The sequence below is a fragment of the Miniopterus schreibersii genome (assembly GCF_964146895.1).
Source record: "Miniopterus schreibersii genome assembly, chromosome: 13".
NCBI lineage: Eukaryota > Metazoa > Chordata > Mammalia > Chiroptera > Miniopteridae > Miniopterus > Miniopterus schreibersii.
Window position 1 is genome coordinate 59,614,230 of NC_138113.1, and position 18,425 is coordinate 59,632,654.

An 18,425-nucleotide genomic window follows, 5' to 3' on the forward strand; every position below is an offset into this window, starting at 1 on the left:
GAATCTGAGGTCTCCATAGTGAGGGTCTCACAATGCCCTTTAGTGTAAAAGGAACAAACATAAGTGTCTTTTTTGAGGTCAATGCTTTTCATAGGCTATGTCTACCCTGTACACTGTCCAAAACTGGGGAGGGACAAGGTTCCCAGACCCTTTCCATCCATGTCAGGAGCAGGGAAGTGCCAGGTAGCTGAGAGGGAATGTCATGGAGCCCTAGCTCTGGACAGTTCTCAGTTCTCACCTGCATGACCTTGAGCAGACATTTGACATCCCTAAGCCTCTGTGTTCTCATGTCTATAATGGGGATGTTTCTTGAGGACTCATGGGGACAATGCTCTCTTCATAGGGACTATTAATACAAGGAAGTCTGATGTTCCTCAGCTAAAAAAAGAAAACATGCCCAGAATGTTAACAATTGTATGAACATCCCCCCTCCACCCACCAAACTTAAATGATAATTTTATTTTTTTTCCAAAAATTTTTATTTTTTGATTTGAGAGAGAGAGAGAAAGACTGATTTGTTGTTCCACTTATTTATGCATTTGTTGGTTGATTCTTGTATGTGCCCTGACTGGAGACTGAACCTGCAACCTTGGCATATTGGGACAATGCTCTAACCAACTGAGCTGCCAGGCTAGGGCTTTAAATGGAACTTTTAAAACCTAGAACTTCTTTCGGCCTGGGCACTGCTGTCCCTCCCCTTGCACACGCCCCTGAGGGGCAGGGACTTCCTGGGTGGGCTCCAGAATCCTCCTGGGATTCACGGTGGTGCCACTGACTGAATGTCCCTCCTTGTCCCACCCAGTGTGCGGCTGAGCTAACTTTTAACCTACGTGAGGCCTGCAGGATGCGGGCCCTCCAGGAAGGCTGCCTGGGGAAGGTGGCGGTGTCCATGGTACCAGCTTTCCCCGCTGGAAACATCTCCCACATCTGCAGCTTCATGCCCGTGCACCCGGCCTTCTCCAGAGCCCAGCAGGTCCTGGACCAGCTGTTTACTAGGTGAGCACATGCCCCCTCTTCTGCACACTGGTGACTCAAAGACCACTTGAGTGCTGTCCAACACAATCACAGCATTACTTGATTGTCAATTGTTTCAGGAGGACTTTGAATCCCCTGGCAGCTTTTCACCGGCCACATGGGTTGGCTCCTTCCCGAGTCATCTTCTCAGATTCCTCCTGGTGATAGCCTTTCTCCACTGTTAGCTGTGTATCCTGAAAATATCACCACATCTGTCTGAGCCTCAGTTTGTTCCTCTGACAAGTGGGGTGGTAGAGGAGAAATCTCATAGGGTTCTTGTAGGGACTACCGTGGGGACAAGCCATGGCTGGTCTTACCTGCTGCCTGGCTCTGCAGAAAGGGCTGCTGGACATGCTGCGATTGTTTGTGTCAATTATTTCTCTCTGTCCCATGAATAGTCCCCTGACTCACCCATCAGGCATCTGAGTTTGGAAAAGCACAGGGAAAACAGCCTGTCAAGCAGTTTGAGATTTCACCTAGCTGGTCCCAGTCCTGGTCCTTGGTGTAACCAGATTAGAGACCTCTGGGGACAGATAGCAGGGGGGGCCAGGCCCAGTCAGGTATCTGGGATGGCTCTGGTTGGAGTTCATTTACAATCCCTGGGCCTCAGTTCTAGTCAGAGAGTCAGACAGTCACATTGCATATCATTCTCAGGTCCTGTCCACCATCCATCAGGTCTGATGCCATCCAGGTCTTCTCCACATCTGGAGGCATGCCTCCTTATAATGACCAGGAGAACACACCGCAGAACCAAATCAAAAAGTGAGTGGCCTTTGCATCCAGAGAGAGAGAGCCTCCTGTGTCAGCAGAGTGGGCACTGTGGGTTAGAAGAGCCTGGCAGAGCCCTGATCTTACACATGTGCTAATTCCCAAGAGAGGCCTGAGCTCTGGTGGCTTCTCTCCAGGAGGAGAGGAATCAAAGAGGACTGTGGATGGGGTCCCTGCCCTCGCAGAACCAAAGGGGAGGTTGGGCTGACTTGTCCGCTAGAATCCCAAACCCACCGCAGTCCCACTGTGCTGTTCCTGCCCCGCTCCACAGTCATCTCTCCTGACCACCATCACCAGGGTAAACAAAAGCTGTGCTTGCTCCCAGCCCAGCCAAGGGATATCTCACTCATTTACATTTATACCAATCTATGTCAAGCTGTCCAAAGGCAATCACAGAGTTCCCTCATTGGCAATTGCCTCTCGGGGACTTTGACTCACCTGGCAGCTTTCCACAGGCCACATGGATTGGCTCCGTCCCAAGTCATCTGCTCAGTTTCCTGCCTGGTGATCGCCTTCCTCCAGTCCGGGGTCTCCAGGCATTTGCCCCTTTGTGGAATCTGGAGTCTCCATAGTGAGGGTGTCACAACACCCTTTAATGTAAAAGGAAGAAACATAAAAGTGTCGTTTTGGAAGTCAGTGGTTTACATAGACTGTGTCAACCTGTACACTGTCCCCAAATTGGGGAGGGACAAGGTCCCAAACCCAACACAGTCCCGTCCCGCTCTGCCTGCCCCCCTCCACATGCATCTCTCCTGAGGGCCATGGCCAGGCTCAGAACAGGACTGTGGTGCGCAGGCTGCTCACATGCCGGTCTCAGTCCTCAGCCAGATGCCCAGGGGCACGGAGGGCTGGGCTGGGCAGTGTACAGGGCCTTCAGCAGCGATGTCAGTGGGAGGGAGAGACTCACACAAACTCCGTGTTAAACCTGCTGGATCATCACGCCTGCTACTCCCAGGATAGCCACACAGGGGTCGGGGGTGTCATGGGCTGGCCCCTGGATGGGCAGGGGCATGCACAGTGCCTCAGTCACAAAAAAGGGTGCCATGGGAAGGCAGTGAGCAAGGAAAGACCAGGACTCTAACTCTACTGCCCACCTGACTCTCCCCAGGGCCATCACTTCTATGATGGGAACCTGCCCAGACCAGGTGCAGGGCTTCGGCCAGGCCCTCAGCTTCCCCTGGTTCGAGCTGAAGCAGGCCCTGGTGCAGGTCCGCCTCTCTGCCTCACAAGAGGTGGGCCACACTCACCTCCTTTGGGTAGAGCTGGAGCGTCTAGAGCCCACTGAGGCAGTGCCACAAGGTGAGGGGACCCCAGTCTGGGATAATAACCTGGGAGAGGAGGCTCATGAGCCGGAGTTCCCTTAAAGACAGTGGCATCTCTCCTGTCTCTGGGAAGGCACAGGAAAGGGAAGCATGTGGTTGAATCTGTCTCTTTCTCCTGCTCCAGATCCACCTGCAGAGCTCCAGGGCCCTCTGGAGCTAGAAGAAAGACCTGCTTGTGTGCCAGTGAGAGGCCTCGCCCTGGCCTGGCCTGGCCTGAAACACTACCTGATGCCACTCTGGAGGTGGCTGCATTCTGCCCTCCAAACCTCCTCTCTTGCTGTCCTAAGAGTTCTAGGCAATTACCCTAAATAAATAAGAGGAATACACCCCAGCAATATATTTATAATAGCAAAGTATGATAATCTCTGTTTATATAAACTATAATTCATTAAGTACTCTGGAACAAATAGAAATAAAGTTGTGCATTAAAAATATGTGTAGCCCTAGCCAGTTTGGCTCAGTGGTGAGAGTGTCAGCCTGAAGACTGACGGGTCCCAGGCTCGATTCTGGCCAAGGGCATGTACCTCGGTTGCAGGCTTGGCCCCAGTTGGGGTGCTTGCTGGAGGCAACCAATAGGTTTGTGTCTCTCACATCGATGTCTCTCTCTCTCTCTCTCCCTCTCTCTCTCTCCACTCTCTCTGAAAAGCAATGGAAAAATATCCTCAGGTGAAGATTTTAAAAAGTTATAATAACAATATATGTAGACAATACTTACTCATGTACAAATACAAAATATAATTTTATACATATATATGGTAGATATGGAAGGATGCTCACTATACAATACATTTTTAAATAACTTCTAAAACATTTAACATTTCTGGTAATTAAATATCAAGTGATAAAATGGAGAAATAAAATTTGGAAATGGGTTCGCCAGCATGTTAGTGTTAGCAAACTCCAGCAGTGGGCCTCCTAGAAGGGACGGCTGCTTCTCTTTTTACTTAATCTAGGTTCTGGGTTTTGTAGAACGATCATATATTCATCACAAGACCTTCGAAAAACTAAATACTTTTATATAGTACACTTTGAGTCTTTCAAGTTCAATAATCTCGACATTATTAATGTCTTTCTAAACTTTCCCAAGCACCATTTTATATCTTGAAATGGTCTCACTAAAAGCAAAAATTACTTGATGGGCTACATTCTGCTTCCCTCAATGTTTAGTTTGTTATTTGAGCAGCGATAACCACTGGAGTAGCTATTAACAATATTTAAAGTTACCAGAGATAGAAAGAGCATCGCTTTGGTTGCAACTAAAATAATTCCAAGGACTCCCTCCACTAAACAGTTATTCACCCTTTTCCTTCCTCACTGAGCCCAATTTTAACAGATGGTTTAACTCAGCTCAGGAACAGATGATGGTTCCACTGGCCCAGGGCGGGATGGAAACGAGGTCACATTCCCAGTCCTACGGGAAGGGCCCTCATTCACTGGCACAACTGGAACCATCTATAATTAAAATTAAAACCAACATGTCAAAAAATTTGAAGCAGAAATATATATTGGAATGCAACCTGCAGTTGAGTATACTTCCAAAGAAGGCTGCTTGAGAGGGATCTTGCAAAGGTGTGGCCGAGTCACCCAGAGGGGCCACTCTCCTGTTACACTCTGGCTCTGGGGGGAGACACTTCCTTCCCTTCATGTCACATTTGTGTAGAATGAAAACCAGCTGTTCTATACCAAGCCAACACTCCCCAGGTATCCAGAAAAAGTAACCTAAAGCTCTAAGTGACTTTTAAATTTTACTTAAAGTAAATTTAATTTTCAAAGCTATATGTGGATAACGGTGACCATAGTGGACAGAGTGACTCAAGACACTAGCAAATAGATTTGGAACAGTCATCCCTGAATTTCAGGAACCTTCCCTCCACAAGTCCATACGGAAGAAACGGCATGGCCATCAGTGCTCACAGTAGACACGGGAAGGTCACGGTCAGCGCCCCCGACGGCCACTCCCCTCACCGCCCCTCGTGGGCAGAGCAGCCGCCTGCAGCAGCGGTTTGATGCCAAACTGCCCATGTCCCTCGCAGTTGGGACAGTTCTGGCCAAGGGCTCATGAAAGAGTCTCATAGATGATTTCTGAGGTAATATTTTCCTTCCTGATGAAAAGCACAATAGTGAAGACTTTTTTCCTTTTAAAAAACCACACGTGTTTTTGTTTATTTCAGAGAGAGGAAGGGAGAGAGAGAGAGAAACATCAGTGATGAGAGTCATTGACCGGCTGCCTCCTGCACACCCCCGACTGGGGATCGAGCCCGCAACCCGGGCATGTGCCCTGGCCGGGAATCGAACATCGACCACTTGGTTCATAGGTCAACGTTCAACCGCTGAGCCTCACTGGCTGGGTTCTTCTCTTTTTGATGCTGGGAGCTGTTGCCACCTCTTGTTGCTCGCAGCCATCTTGTGACCTTGAGGGAAGAGTGAAAAGAGAGAAGCCGACCCTGACATCACGGAGCGGCTGATCAATCCTGGATCCACCTACCTGTGGCTCTGTTCTTTTGGGAGAAAACAAATCCCTATTGTTAAAGCCCCGTTTCATCAGTATTGTGTTGCTTACAATCCTCAGCTTCACACTGAGTGAGATCCTTAGAACTCCTGAGGGTGTGATACCCTAGTAATAGCCCAGTTATGAATGAAGGAAAGGAGCCAAAGGAAGGCCAAATAACATAGGCATTCAGTTGTGCAGCTTTGCCGGGAAGCTGCAACTTACCACGGCCCAGGGAGCCACTGGTCTGGGGAAGGGACTGGACAGGGGAAGAAGAGGCGCGTGCCCGGGAAAGTCCGGATGACACAGAGAAGCACTTGCCCGTCAGTCACACCTGGGAACAGGTCCCTGGCTAGAGTGGGTGTGGCCCCTGCTAGCAGGGGAAGATTTGAGGTACTTAATCTCCTGAACAAAGGAGTCAGCTCTCTTGGTTCCTGTGGGACTCTTAAGACTCTTGTTGCAGGGGGTTCACTCTCCTGGCTCCCCTGCATTTGCCCACATGGGCCCCACACGATGCACTGATGGACTGCAACCAGCCTGGTGTTACACCGGACTCAATCCACCATGGATTGGAAACTCTGGCCTCTGATTCTGCTTCTAGCTCTACTAAATGCCCAGCTGCACATCTCCTAGGACTGGATTAAGGGAAATGGGACTTTGGAAAGCCAAGGATGTAATCCCACGGCAAATAAAGCTTTCTACCACTCTCATCCTCCAGTAGGAGCCTCTGGAAATGATTATTCCAATGGCACCCAAAGAACCCCACTCCCACTAGCAATGGAGAAAAGCTACCATGCATTTCTTCGATAACAGGTGTGCAAGGTTGCGTCATTTCATAGTATTTCAGGAAATGTTGAAGTGTGGGAGCAGAGAGCACAGAGGAAAATGGGAGATGCTTGAAAGAAGGTCTGCAGTCTTCCAGCTATTCCACAGGGCAACTTTGGGTCACAAGGCATGTCACAGCCCTAAGCTGAAGGGGAGGATGATGCCAATGAGAGTCCCTAAGTGTGACCAGAGGAAAGGGGTGAGGGAGAGACAAGGCTGGAAAAATAAGCTAAGGTCAGATCATGGAGGGCCTGGAGGGACATGCCAAGGATTTTGGACTTATTTCTAAAGGTCATGGGATACCATTGTATGTTTTCAATAAAAGGCATGATCATATTTACATTTTCAAGAGATCCTTCAGGCTGCAGGTCGAGAATGTTTGGAATGGGGCAATACTAGAGGATGACAGATCACAGAGAACACGCCTATCAAGAGCCCATGATGTCAATATGGCTTAGTGCTCTCAGTGCCAACCTTGGTCCCTTCAAACGAGAATCATTTTGTCAGGACAGTCAATGTTGAAATCTCTGACACACGGGGTTCCCCATGGAGCTGGCAGGTTAAATCTAGCAGTTACAATAAAGTAGCAAAATATGCCCTTCTTTTCTCAGACCAAGATACTCTAAGAACAAAGTGAGAGAGCTTGCCAAATACCAAGATTTACTAAAGTGATAAGGAGAAGGGTGTGGAGTCAGCTTAGAGATAGAAACATGGGTCAGTGGCACATAACAGGCTCCAGAAACAAACTCACCCACATCTAAAAACTTAGAAAACAACAGGTGGTATTGCCGACTACTGCTGCAGACTAGGGCAGTCACTGTGGAAAACAGTGTGGAGGGTCCTCAAAAAATTAAAAATGAACTGCTGCTTTGGATTTAAAATTAAAAATGGATCTGCAATCCCACTCCTAGGAATATATCCAAAGAAACTCAAAACACCAATCAGAAAGAATCTATGCACCCCTATGTTCACTGCAGCATTATTTACAATAGCTAAGATCTGGGAGCAGCCCAAGCGCCCATCAGTAGGTGAGTGGATAAGAAAACTGTGGGACATTCACACCATGGAATACTATGCAGCTGTAAAGAAGAAGGGGCTCGTACCCTTTGGGACAGCATGGAGGGAGATGGAGAGTATTATGCTGAGTGAGATAAGCCCGGCAGACAAAGACAAAGACCATATGATTTCACTTATATGCGGATCTAGTGGACAAAATGAACTAACAAGGAAATAGAGACAGACTCAGAGATAGAGACAGGCCGACAGCTGTTGAGGACGGGGTGTGGGGGTTGGAGGCTCAGGAGGTGGAAAGACTGAACAAAAAAAGAGAAAAAAAGAGAAAAAATTCATGGACACGGTCAACAGTGTGGTGGTTGCGGGGGGTGGGGGGAGGGATAAATGGTGATGGACGGAGACTTGACTTGGGGTGGTGAGTAGACCATGGTGTACATGTGCTTTGTGGAATTGTGCGCCTGAAACCTGTACAGTTTTGTTAACCAGTGTCACCCCAATACATTCAATAAAAAGGGGAAACAAGAGTAATAGGTTCTGAGCAAGGAGAAAGGGCTCTCATCCCTTAATCAACTCATGTTTATTGAGAACTTGCAGCATGTTAACCATGTGGATTCTTTAGAAAAATACCAAGAAGTATGTTATAATACCAAGCCAACATTATTTGTAGAAAAATTGAGAAGATTAAGTTGATTATTTCACCCTTCATTTATCCATCCATCTTGGTCCATTTGGGCTGCTATAACTTAATACCAGAGACTTCGTGGCTTATAACCAACCAAGATTTATTTCTCTGAGTTCTGGAAGCTGGAAGGCCAGGTTCAGGCGCCAGGGAGGTGAGGGCCCTCTCCCTGGTCCACAGCCGGTATTTTCTCCCTGTGTCCTCACAGGGTGGAAGGGCTGAGTGTTAATCCCATTCAGGAGGCTCCACTGTCATGACCTGTCCACCTCCCAAGGTCCCGCCTCCAAATACCATCACCTTGGGGGTTAGATTTCAGCAGATGAGTTTGGGGGAGCACATTCAGTCTATAGTGCCTCCTTCACTCCACACACCCCCATCCTTTCCCCCTCCATCCCCCACTCCTGCCTTAGTCTAAAGTATATTTTTATATCATTATTTTCTGAATCGCATTTGTCTTACTGGGATGCTTGACTGTGGGACTACGCACTTCGTCAGGAAAACGCCACTGGAATATGGTTTTATCCTATGGCCCCAGCAAGACAAATAAATCACATTGGGACAATATAGCCCAACTTCAGCGTGGGCTTTTAACATTTTAACTCCAACACTCCCTCTCACACTACTTGTTATTCTTGTCTATGTTGTGTTCTTGATTTTACACTCCCACAGTTTCTGTTTTAAAATTTTATATCTGATGCTTGCTTAGATTTTTCTGTGGTTTGAAAGAATTAGGTGGGACCCAACAAATAGCATCTGCGTGCCCAGAAAGTCAGCCAAGACTTTGTGGCGGCCATTAGAGTTCACTACAGATAAGCCGGTGTTGGAGACTGTGCTTGAACAAAGGGATCCCAAACACCCACCTGATCGCACCCCTGCAACCCGGCACCAGCCTCCCATGGGGGCCTTCTCTGAGTCACCTGCAGGAGGACCAGAGAGCCTGGGGCCAAAAGCTCAAGGAGGCAGGAGCCCGGAGGTTCGGCTGCACAGGACGAGTCTCTTTTCAAGCCCCCAGTCAGGTCCATCCCCAAGGGAGCGACTGGAGTGTGAAGGGAGGCCTGGTCTCTCTCCCATGTGGCTGGGCTCGGCAGTGCCCCAGTTCTTCTGGGAAGGGGGGGTTCCTCGGGCAACAGACTTTGAGTTCTAAAACCCAGACAGTCCAGGACAAATGGGGACAAGTCTGTCACCAAGGCTTCAGAGCTCCCTCCCTGTGCAGGGGGGCATCAGAGATGGGAGAGAGCGTGCCTGTCCTAGCTACCCCTGCATTTCGTCTTCTAACTTAGGCTTCTGGAGCCTTAGCTGCACCCTCATCCCCTGGGAGCTCCTGAAAACACCGCCGGGGTGGCCCACTCAGAGGATCTGAATAAATTGGCCTGGGCTGGGGTCTGGGGGTCCGCATGTCTAACAGGTTTCCGGGGATGTGCTCCCTCTGGCCTGGGCTGCGCTCTGAGGACCACTGCTCCAACATAGCGAGAGGTGACACTAACGTCCCCACTGTCCCTGCTCAGGAGCTCTTCAGGGCAGCCCCCCATCCTCGTGAAGCTGATCCCCAACTCTTGCTCATTTTTTTTCCTCCTGGACCTGCAATTTTACCCCTCAGAATGTTCTAGAAGTGTCGGCAGAGTTCAATAATTAAATTTATGGACTAGATATGAAATAATAAAATATAGTAGTAGAAACTGACTTTTGATTTTATTTCCTGCCCCAGATTATGACGTCAGATCTCGGGAATGTGATTAAATAGCAACAGTGGTTTTCCGATAATGCATGCTCAAAGCTATTCCAATACTAACATTCCAAAGGCAGAGAAGCCTGCAATTCAAATATGTTCATTCCCAGAGACAAGGAATGAAATTGCTGCAGATCCACATTATAAAGTTCAAACTCAAACCCTCTTCCCTGTGAGCTGTCTGAAGGCATCGGGGTGAAAAGGCATCGTCTTCATTTCTCATTTGGCTCCATCTCAGCCAAGGGTCTGTGACGCTGTGAAATTGGGTCCAAGGGGCTCCCAGCACCTGCTGCCTGGACTGCTTCTTGAACTGCCTTCAGGGCCTTCGAGAGGGATTAGTTCAGCCCCTAGGCTCTGATGTCTTCACTTTTGAGAGGGTCAAGGAGCCCCTGGGACTCAGGAAGCACAGCACTGGCCTCGCTCAGCACCTACAAAAGAGGATCCAATTTCCATCCTGTCTCGGTTCGTTCGGGCCGTTGTGACACATGCCACAGGTTGGGTGGCTTTTGAACAACAAAAATGTGTTTCTCATGGTTCTGGTGGCTAGAAGTCCAAGGTCAGGCAGAGGAGTGGTCGGGTGAGGCCCCAATTCCAGGCCGCAGACCTTCCTGGGGTCATTTTTATAAGAGCACTAACCCCATTCATGAGGCTCCACTGTCTTGACCTGCTGGCCTTCCAAAGGCCCCACCTCCTAATGCCATTGCTTTGGTCATCAGCACTTCAACACAGGAATCTGGGGGGCACCAATGTGCAGACCGCAGCACATTCCCCAAGCAGTTAATTCAGGAAAAATTTTTTACTTAGATTTGCAGACCCCTGCAGAGACCCAGTGATGTTTGGGTGAGAGTGACGTCTGGCTCCTAGCTCTTCTCAATCTCAGGCTCTCCACTAGTGCTTGGAGCCCGTGGTTTAGGAAGACACTGTGTGGTGCACACAGGAACTAGAGACACACACCATGGCTTAAAGTTCTGCTATCACTCTCTTAAAAATCCTGACTTTTAAACCAAGGGTCTGATCTTTACATGGACTGGGCCACATAGTGGTGTAGTCTGTCGACAGATCACTGAGTGAGCAGGCCAAAAAGAGGGTGACCATGCTGGCCATGGTGGCTGGTCTTGATTACCAAGGAGGATATTTTTTTTGCCATGACACAGTGCAGGCAGAGTGTTCCTGGAACTCAAGGATCATCAGCATGGCTCTCAGTACAGCAAGTCCACTGACCAAAGCTAATAAAAAATTATAGCAACCCCAGTGAGTGCTCGCACCCTTGAGGATGAAGACCAGCCCTGGGACCACTGCGCTCTCATACCCTTGAGAATGAAGAGCAGCGCTTGGACCACAGGGTTGTAACACCCTTGAGAATGAAGTCCAGCCCTTGTGGGTGAAGATCAGCCCTGAGCCCACTGGGCTCTCACACCTTTGAAACTGAAGACCAGCCCTGGAACTAGTAGGCACTCACACACTTGAGAATGAAGACCAGCCCTGGGGCCACTGGGTTCCCACAAACTGGAGAATGAAGACCACCTGGAGGACCACTGGGCTCTCACGCCCTTGATAATGAAGACCAGCCCTGGGACCATCGAGCTCTCACACCCTTGAGAATGAAGGTTTCGGTCATGCCACCTGATCGACAAGTCTTGGCAGCTGAGATGCTTTCAAGAAAATGGAACTGGAATGAGAAGGAAGATAATGAATAAGCCAGGCCTTGCTGCTAGTAGGACGGTCATAGTCACTGCTGAACTAAAAATACAGGCCTTGCAAAGTAAGAAGAAAAAAAAAGAATAGCTCTTAGGCAATCACTGCGTCCCAGTTAGGAGACAGAGGCAGTGGGTATTTAGGAGGAAGGGAACGGAGCCATGGCATCAGTGAAGGAAGACGCCTCTCCCGGGCAGGTAACATTCACACTGATGCTGATTCTAAACGACGTCTTTAATCTTCAGTCCAGTGGTCTTCGGTCCAGTAGTCACAATGCCGCTTTCTTATCTTTGCAAAGAGTTCTTTGGGACACAATGTGGCCCTAGGCCCAGTCCAAAGGTGAGTTTGCCCTGTTTTAACATTCAGGGTTTTAGGTGTAAGACAGGCAAGGGGATGGCAGCCTTGAAACCATTTGAAAGCATCGGAAATAAGTGACAGCACAGAGGGAAACCCCTGAACCAGAGGAGAGGCGAGGACACTAGCCTTGAACAGTCAGAAACCTGAGGGACGGTTTCAGTTTCCACAGGCCTTGAAATGAGGTATTTAGCCAATTTAACATACATTTCAAGTAACAGAGCCTCTACCTAATACCAAAGGGTCAAGCAGCAGAATTTGCTCTGTAGCTCAGACCAGGGGAGCTTTGTGGGCCGTCCAGAAAGCGATTTCGTTCATGACACCCCCGTAGGGCAGGTAAGTGCTGAGTGTGCTCCATGGCGGGGATCCGAGTGAAGCCTCTGGCTTTGGCTTTGGGAGATATTTCAGTAGGCCTCGCCTTCTGGAGCTTTAGAAGCTGAACTGGGGTGTGCCTCTATTTCTGTTGTAGTTATCGTTTCTCCTGTAACACACAGGGAGCTAATCAAAGCTTCTAAAGGGACCTGCCGTTCCCTGCTCTCAGGGCCCAAGCCATGAGATTGCTGTGGGGGGGACCAGTGTGGTGGTGTAGGCAGGGCCTCTGGGCTGGTGCAGGCCCCTGAGGTCTGGGTGGGGCGTGGAGGGAGTCGTACGTCCCTCACTGTCAGATTCCTCCTCCTCCTCACCCTCGGTGGTTACTGATGCCACCCCCAGTGCCTCGTCTCTTCCCTGCCATCTGAAACCCCCTCAGTGGCCTGCCCCCAACCCCCCACCCGCAATCAACCAGCCCAGTGAGAACACCCAGTTCAGATCCTTGAAAATACTTGGCACTGACTGTCGAGGCTGACTGAACGGGAATGGGAAAAACACTCACGGGAGTGTCCTGATGGAAACCCTAAAACAGGCTGAGAAAAGAGAGCATGTGTCCTATTCCTTAGTGATGTGTGGGAGGAAAGTCAACTTTTGGGATCTGTTCTTTATGTACATGATAATTTGTGTGTCATTTATGCCTGAGTCAAAGCTGCCCTCTGCCCAAACGAATCAGAGTTACTTTAAATTATTCCATGATTCCCTTTTCTTCCCAGTCCCATGACTAAGCAGTGCTCTAACCTCAGTCCCTGCCTCACAGTCACCCCGGTTGCTGAGCGTGGTTCCAGTGCTTTAGTTATGTGGACATTGTGACTTACTCACCCTGGAGCCCACTGGGTACAGCAGTGTCAGCTCCTTTGCAGCTTGAAAGTTTAAAGCACCACCAGCCTCAATGTGCTTGGGAATATAGGGTAGATCTTTCTTCCCAAAGTTTCAGCAGGTGCCTGGAGGGGAGATTAAAAATGAGCAGCCAGGCAACAGGCCACGATGGAGAGAAGAAAAGGAGAGATGTCTGGGCCACTGTCCAAGAAACTAGCTTTGATGGAAGCCAGGGTGGGGGACCTGGTCGTTGTTCCTTAGAGAACTGTGTAGGTTTACACATATCTCTGTCTCCAGGAGCTTCTGGCCCCTAGACAAAGGGGACCTGGAGGTGCAGAGCCAGATAATGGCTGTGCATTAACTCCTGACAAGCTCACCTGGGCTCCAGGGCAAAGTGGTACCTCGATCTAGGGAAGGAAGGAGGGAATCATCCTTTACATCTGGCTTAGGCTCTGGGAAGGATCTAGAAGGGCTAGTGACTCCAAACACAGTGGGGCATTTGCGAGGTTAGACCCACCCAGGAGTCTGGTGGAGACCTCACCAGTCAAGCATGGAGTATACCCAAGGATTTGGCAGGCAGAAGGCTTAAGGTCACCATGTGGGAGTGTTTCCAGGGTCCCAGCTTTGTTAGCTCTTCCATCCATCTGGTCTTTCACCTGGTCTCCATGCATACCCTGCTTTCAGCATGAAGCAGACATCCCTGAGTGGACGGCTGGTAAAACTCGCTCTCCTCGCTGAGGCACAGCCTCTGGGCTGGGTTAGCTAGGACTCTGGTGGGAAGAGTTTGCTGCTAATGTGTTTATAGAGTGAATGTACTTCATTCAAATCTGTGTTCCTCTAGGAAGGATTAAAATAAAAACTTAAAAAAAAAAAAAGCCAGCCTGGAGGGGCTCCGTTGGTTGAGCATCGCCCTGTAGTCCTGTGCACCCCAGGGCTGTGGGTTTCATGCCCAGTAAGGGCCCATATGAAGGCAACCGATCGATGTTTCTCTCTCACATCGATGTTCCTCTCTCTCTGTGTCTCTCTCTCCTACTCCCTCCCTCTCTCTTCCTTTCTCTCTAATCAAGTCCTTGGGTGAAAATTTAAAAAAAAAAAAGGTCAATCAGACTAAGACTGAATTCCAAATTTCTGGAGAATAGGCTCTGATTGGCCCACCAAAAAATAAAATAAAATACCCTGGCACTTCCCGCACCAATCTCTTCCTTAAGGCCTTGATGAAGGAGACTGTGGGGAGCAGAGAAGACTGGGGGATGTGGGCAGAGCAAACAAGTCCAGCCCAGTATTCTTGTCTCCCCCGCTGTTTGATTTCCTTCACTCCCATTATGGGAGAGGAAGCACGGCCTTTTGGCGTCAGTTCCTGTGGCCAGCTTGCCGTCCAGCTCTGGACTGGCCATCCCGTGAAGTGCTAGAGCTCTAGCCAGCTGTGCCCGCTGTCGACAGAACACAGCCTCTTTGGGAAATGCAGCCATGCCATATATTCAGCCCAATCGCAAATTATATTCCATACTCATTGACTGAGCACTCTCAAAATCCACTTCCACAACATTTCCCAGATTTGGGTGTGTGTGTAAAGAGCACATTTCTACATCTCCTTTTAGACGTTCTGTCCTTGGAGTTTGAATCCCAAAGGGCAGGTTTTCGTAGGAGGAAAGATTGCTGGAGCTGAGAAACCTGGTTCCTGGTCTCCCTGAACTTAATCCATAAGCGACACAGTCCCCTCCATAGACAGTCCTTTCTAGGAAGTTAGCCAGGATCCTAACGAATGCAGAAACCGGAGCTAGCAGGTAAGCTGCCTCCTGTAGACTCTCAGAGGAACAAATGTGAGTTTCTTGGAGTTGGGCCCAGATGGGAGGGACAGTGAGACTCAACCATTGTCTGAGATGTGAAGCCAGCGCACGTGGCCTGTAGTAGCAAAAACCACCCATCATCTGTGGCCCCGTGGGTGAGGAGCCCACTGAGGGTGAAACCCTGGGAGACCAGGAACTGTGGTGAAGACCAAGGGAATGGACTGAGCTGCCCCCGAGCAGGGCTCATGAAACGCCCAAGTCTCTGCTCAGGGAGCAGGATGACTCAGTCCCTCTGTGACCATGTTGGGGAAGCTCTCACTGTGCTGCTAGATGTGTTCAGGCCCTGGGCAGCGCTCCATATGGGAGTCAGCACAGGTTAGGACAGTGGAGTCCTCCCTGTTGTTTTCCTGGCCCGTCTTCCGCTGCTTTGCACATGAGAACAGCAATGTGAGCTCAGCTTGGCCAGGGCAGGAAGGGGGAGGGAGGGTGGCAGGGTGAGTAAGCCCAGTGCTGAACTGGTACGTGGGAAAGAAAACTAAAGCTGAAAAGGAAATGTAGGATTTTCTCTCATCCCAAATCTGATTGGCTTAGCGTGGGCCACAGTCCCACCCCAGCTCTGAAGGGGAATGGGTTCTGTGTTGGACAGCCCACCAGGGTCACCAAAGGAGAGAGAAGGGCAGTGCCCCAAGGGACAGTGTCTGGCAGACAACATAGACAGTGACCTCCTTGGGGAAAGAGCACTGGGGTATTTGCTCCAGGCGGCCATCGGGCAAGTGGCACCTGACCCTGAGGTAACCAGTCCCAGGCTTGCTTGGGACCCATACTTAAGACTAAGGAAGAATGGCTGATCTTCATTGAGCACTTACTATGTGCCCTCCCTCCTGCAGGTGCTTTGCATAAGTCACCATGTTTAATCTTCATCAGATTCTGGGATGTAGGTGCCCTTGAGAATCACAGCTGACAAGAGAGCATTTAGTGGTGGAGCAGCCCCGGGAGTGGGCGCCACGACGCCCAGTGCACGAGAGGGGAGGTGCTGCGTTAGCTGAGAGGGAGGCTCGGGGTCTCCAGTCTAGAACCCCACTGGAGCATCGGGAGAGACAGGGCAGTGCTGAGAGGGACAACACGGACATGCAGATATGAGCAGGGAGACAGGCACCAGCTGCCCGCGGGAGCATTAAAAGGGTCCTAGAATCACACTCTAGTCCCCCTATAGCCTTGAAATAAATTGGCCAGCAGAGAGAAAGACAAGTGACATAAAAATAAAAAATAAATAGTCTCTAATCGAAGGTGACTTAATAGAATTCTGTTCATTGTAACAGAAAAAGTAAATGAGGGGAGAATGCATGTGCTTCCTGCCCCAGGAGAGGGACTCAATGTGGCCCTGATGGTGAAGTTGACAGCAGAGAGCAGGTCCTCGGTGGCCCACAGGGGGATCTTGGTCATCCAGGGCAGGCCCCACTCTTGCTATTTAATAACAGGAAGAGCAGCGGGGAGGCCGCCCGAGGCAGTATTGACCTCAGGGGCTAATGCTTCACTATTGGGAAGCCATGGGGACTGAGAGCTGACATGCGAAACACCTGGCGTACCATTTTAAAACCCAGAAACTTTCTGAGACATGTGGTCTTTTGCATCATGCCCGCAGAGAGCCTTTGTGAAAAGTGTTGATGTTCCCCTTCCTTTCCATTTGTGGCACTCGGGTGCCCAGACTCTCATTTGGGGACAATCACTTAGGGAGCGAGTCAGGCGTCAGAACACAACACATTGGAAACTCAAATTTTCAGGCTGACACACACCCCATCAAGCGGCCAGAACACGTAGGCTGTTTGCCGACGGCCAGGGTGTCCTCACCTTAGAGGAAAGATCGACAGACACAACATAGGGTTGAGGCTGACAGAGCGAGTCCACTTAGTAGTGAAGTCCTGCCTTCCCCAGGACACGCCAGCCAGAGGGCACCCTGGATCTCTCTGAATGGCAGCCCAGCCTAACAGGATGTGTTCACACAGGCGTCCATGCCTGAATAAACCACTGATGACACTGTGTCCCCTCCTCAAGACTCCCAAGCTGCCCAAGCTGCCCAGCCCCCGCTGCCAACAGTGTGCACTGCCTCGTCTGGAATGGGGAGCCTTCCTCTGTCCAGGGCCAGGGACTCCCTTTCCCTCCTCGCTGGGCCTTTGGGACTGCAGAAGCTGGCTTCAGGTTGACTCAAGTCACTGAGCCCATGTCCCCCATGAAATGCGTGCTCAGGGAGAGAAAGAACAGCCTGTGATCTACTCTGGTGCTAGGATTTCATCCTTGATCTAAAATGGGAAGGTAGGATGAGAAATGGTGATAACACCAAGCACCAAGCAGTTGCCCGAGGGGTGCTCAAGACCAATAATCTCCACCCCTGCCACACCCCACCCAACCTCTCCAAGAAAACCTGTAACTAAGTCAAAGCAGTGACTTTGTAATCAAAACATAGCCTCCAGAGAAGCCCCTGGGCCCTCACCCCATTCAAACTGATCTCCTTAAGCTTAAAGTGCCAGAACCTTGGGGCCCCCACGGAGCAGAGAAGGGCACTTAGTGAAGGGGAAAGGACCTCACGGGGCTGCCAGGACCACTTCTGTGGCTCCTTCCATCCTGCAAAGACCTAAGGGCCGAAATTGGGCCAAGCCCACCACCGGAATTCATTTCCCCACCTGTCTCTCAGCAGCAGTGACAGTGTCATGAAGCACTGCAGACCCCCTGGGATGACAGACCTGAAGGCTGCCTGAGCCCTTGGCGTCCCTGTCTGCACCCAGTGTAAACGTTTGCTCCAGGGACCTAAGCTCTGAGGGGCCGGTGCACTTTCCTGAACTGTTCTGGAGGCCACTTGAGGGTTACAGCCCCAGGCTACAAAGCCTTAGGGAACCCACAGGCCCCCAGAGGTCCAGGCAGCCTGGGTGACATCACAGGGTAGACTCTGGAGTCTTCCCTGAGCTGGTGGCACCACACAAGGCCTGGTCACATGGCTGCAACCCTGTGGTCACAGGATAGAGGTTAAAAGCAGAGGATGTGGGCCAGACTGAGGAGGCTATGTCCCTGAGCTGCCACAGGCTATGTGACCTTGAGAAATCGCGTTCCTGGAGGGCCAGGGCACTTCTGTGGGAATCAGAGAAATGAGGTCCAGCAAGTTCCTGGCACTTACTAGGTTCCGGATCAATGTTAGTGAGGACGCAGTGATGACAAGGATGGCGGTGGTCACCCAAACAGGCTCTGTGATTAGGCCCTAGGCAGGGATAGTTGTATGTCTGCTGGTCTTTGAGCAAAGATGACTTCATTTGTTACCATGGCACCCAGGAAAAAAGCAAAAAGCAAGGCTTTCAAGTTTTGGTAGATTCAAGATGGTTGGAAACTGATGCTCTTCTCACTGAGAGATTGTTCTAAGTCCCCTCCCCTTGAATCTAGGGGGCTCAGTGACTACTTGACCAGAAGAATAAAGTGGAAGCCACACCGTGCCAGCTTCAAGTCCAGGTCTGAAGAGATGGGCAGCTCCCACCTCCTGTCTCTTGGGATGTTGCTCCTAACACTAGGCGCCCTGCTGGGAGGA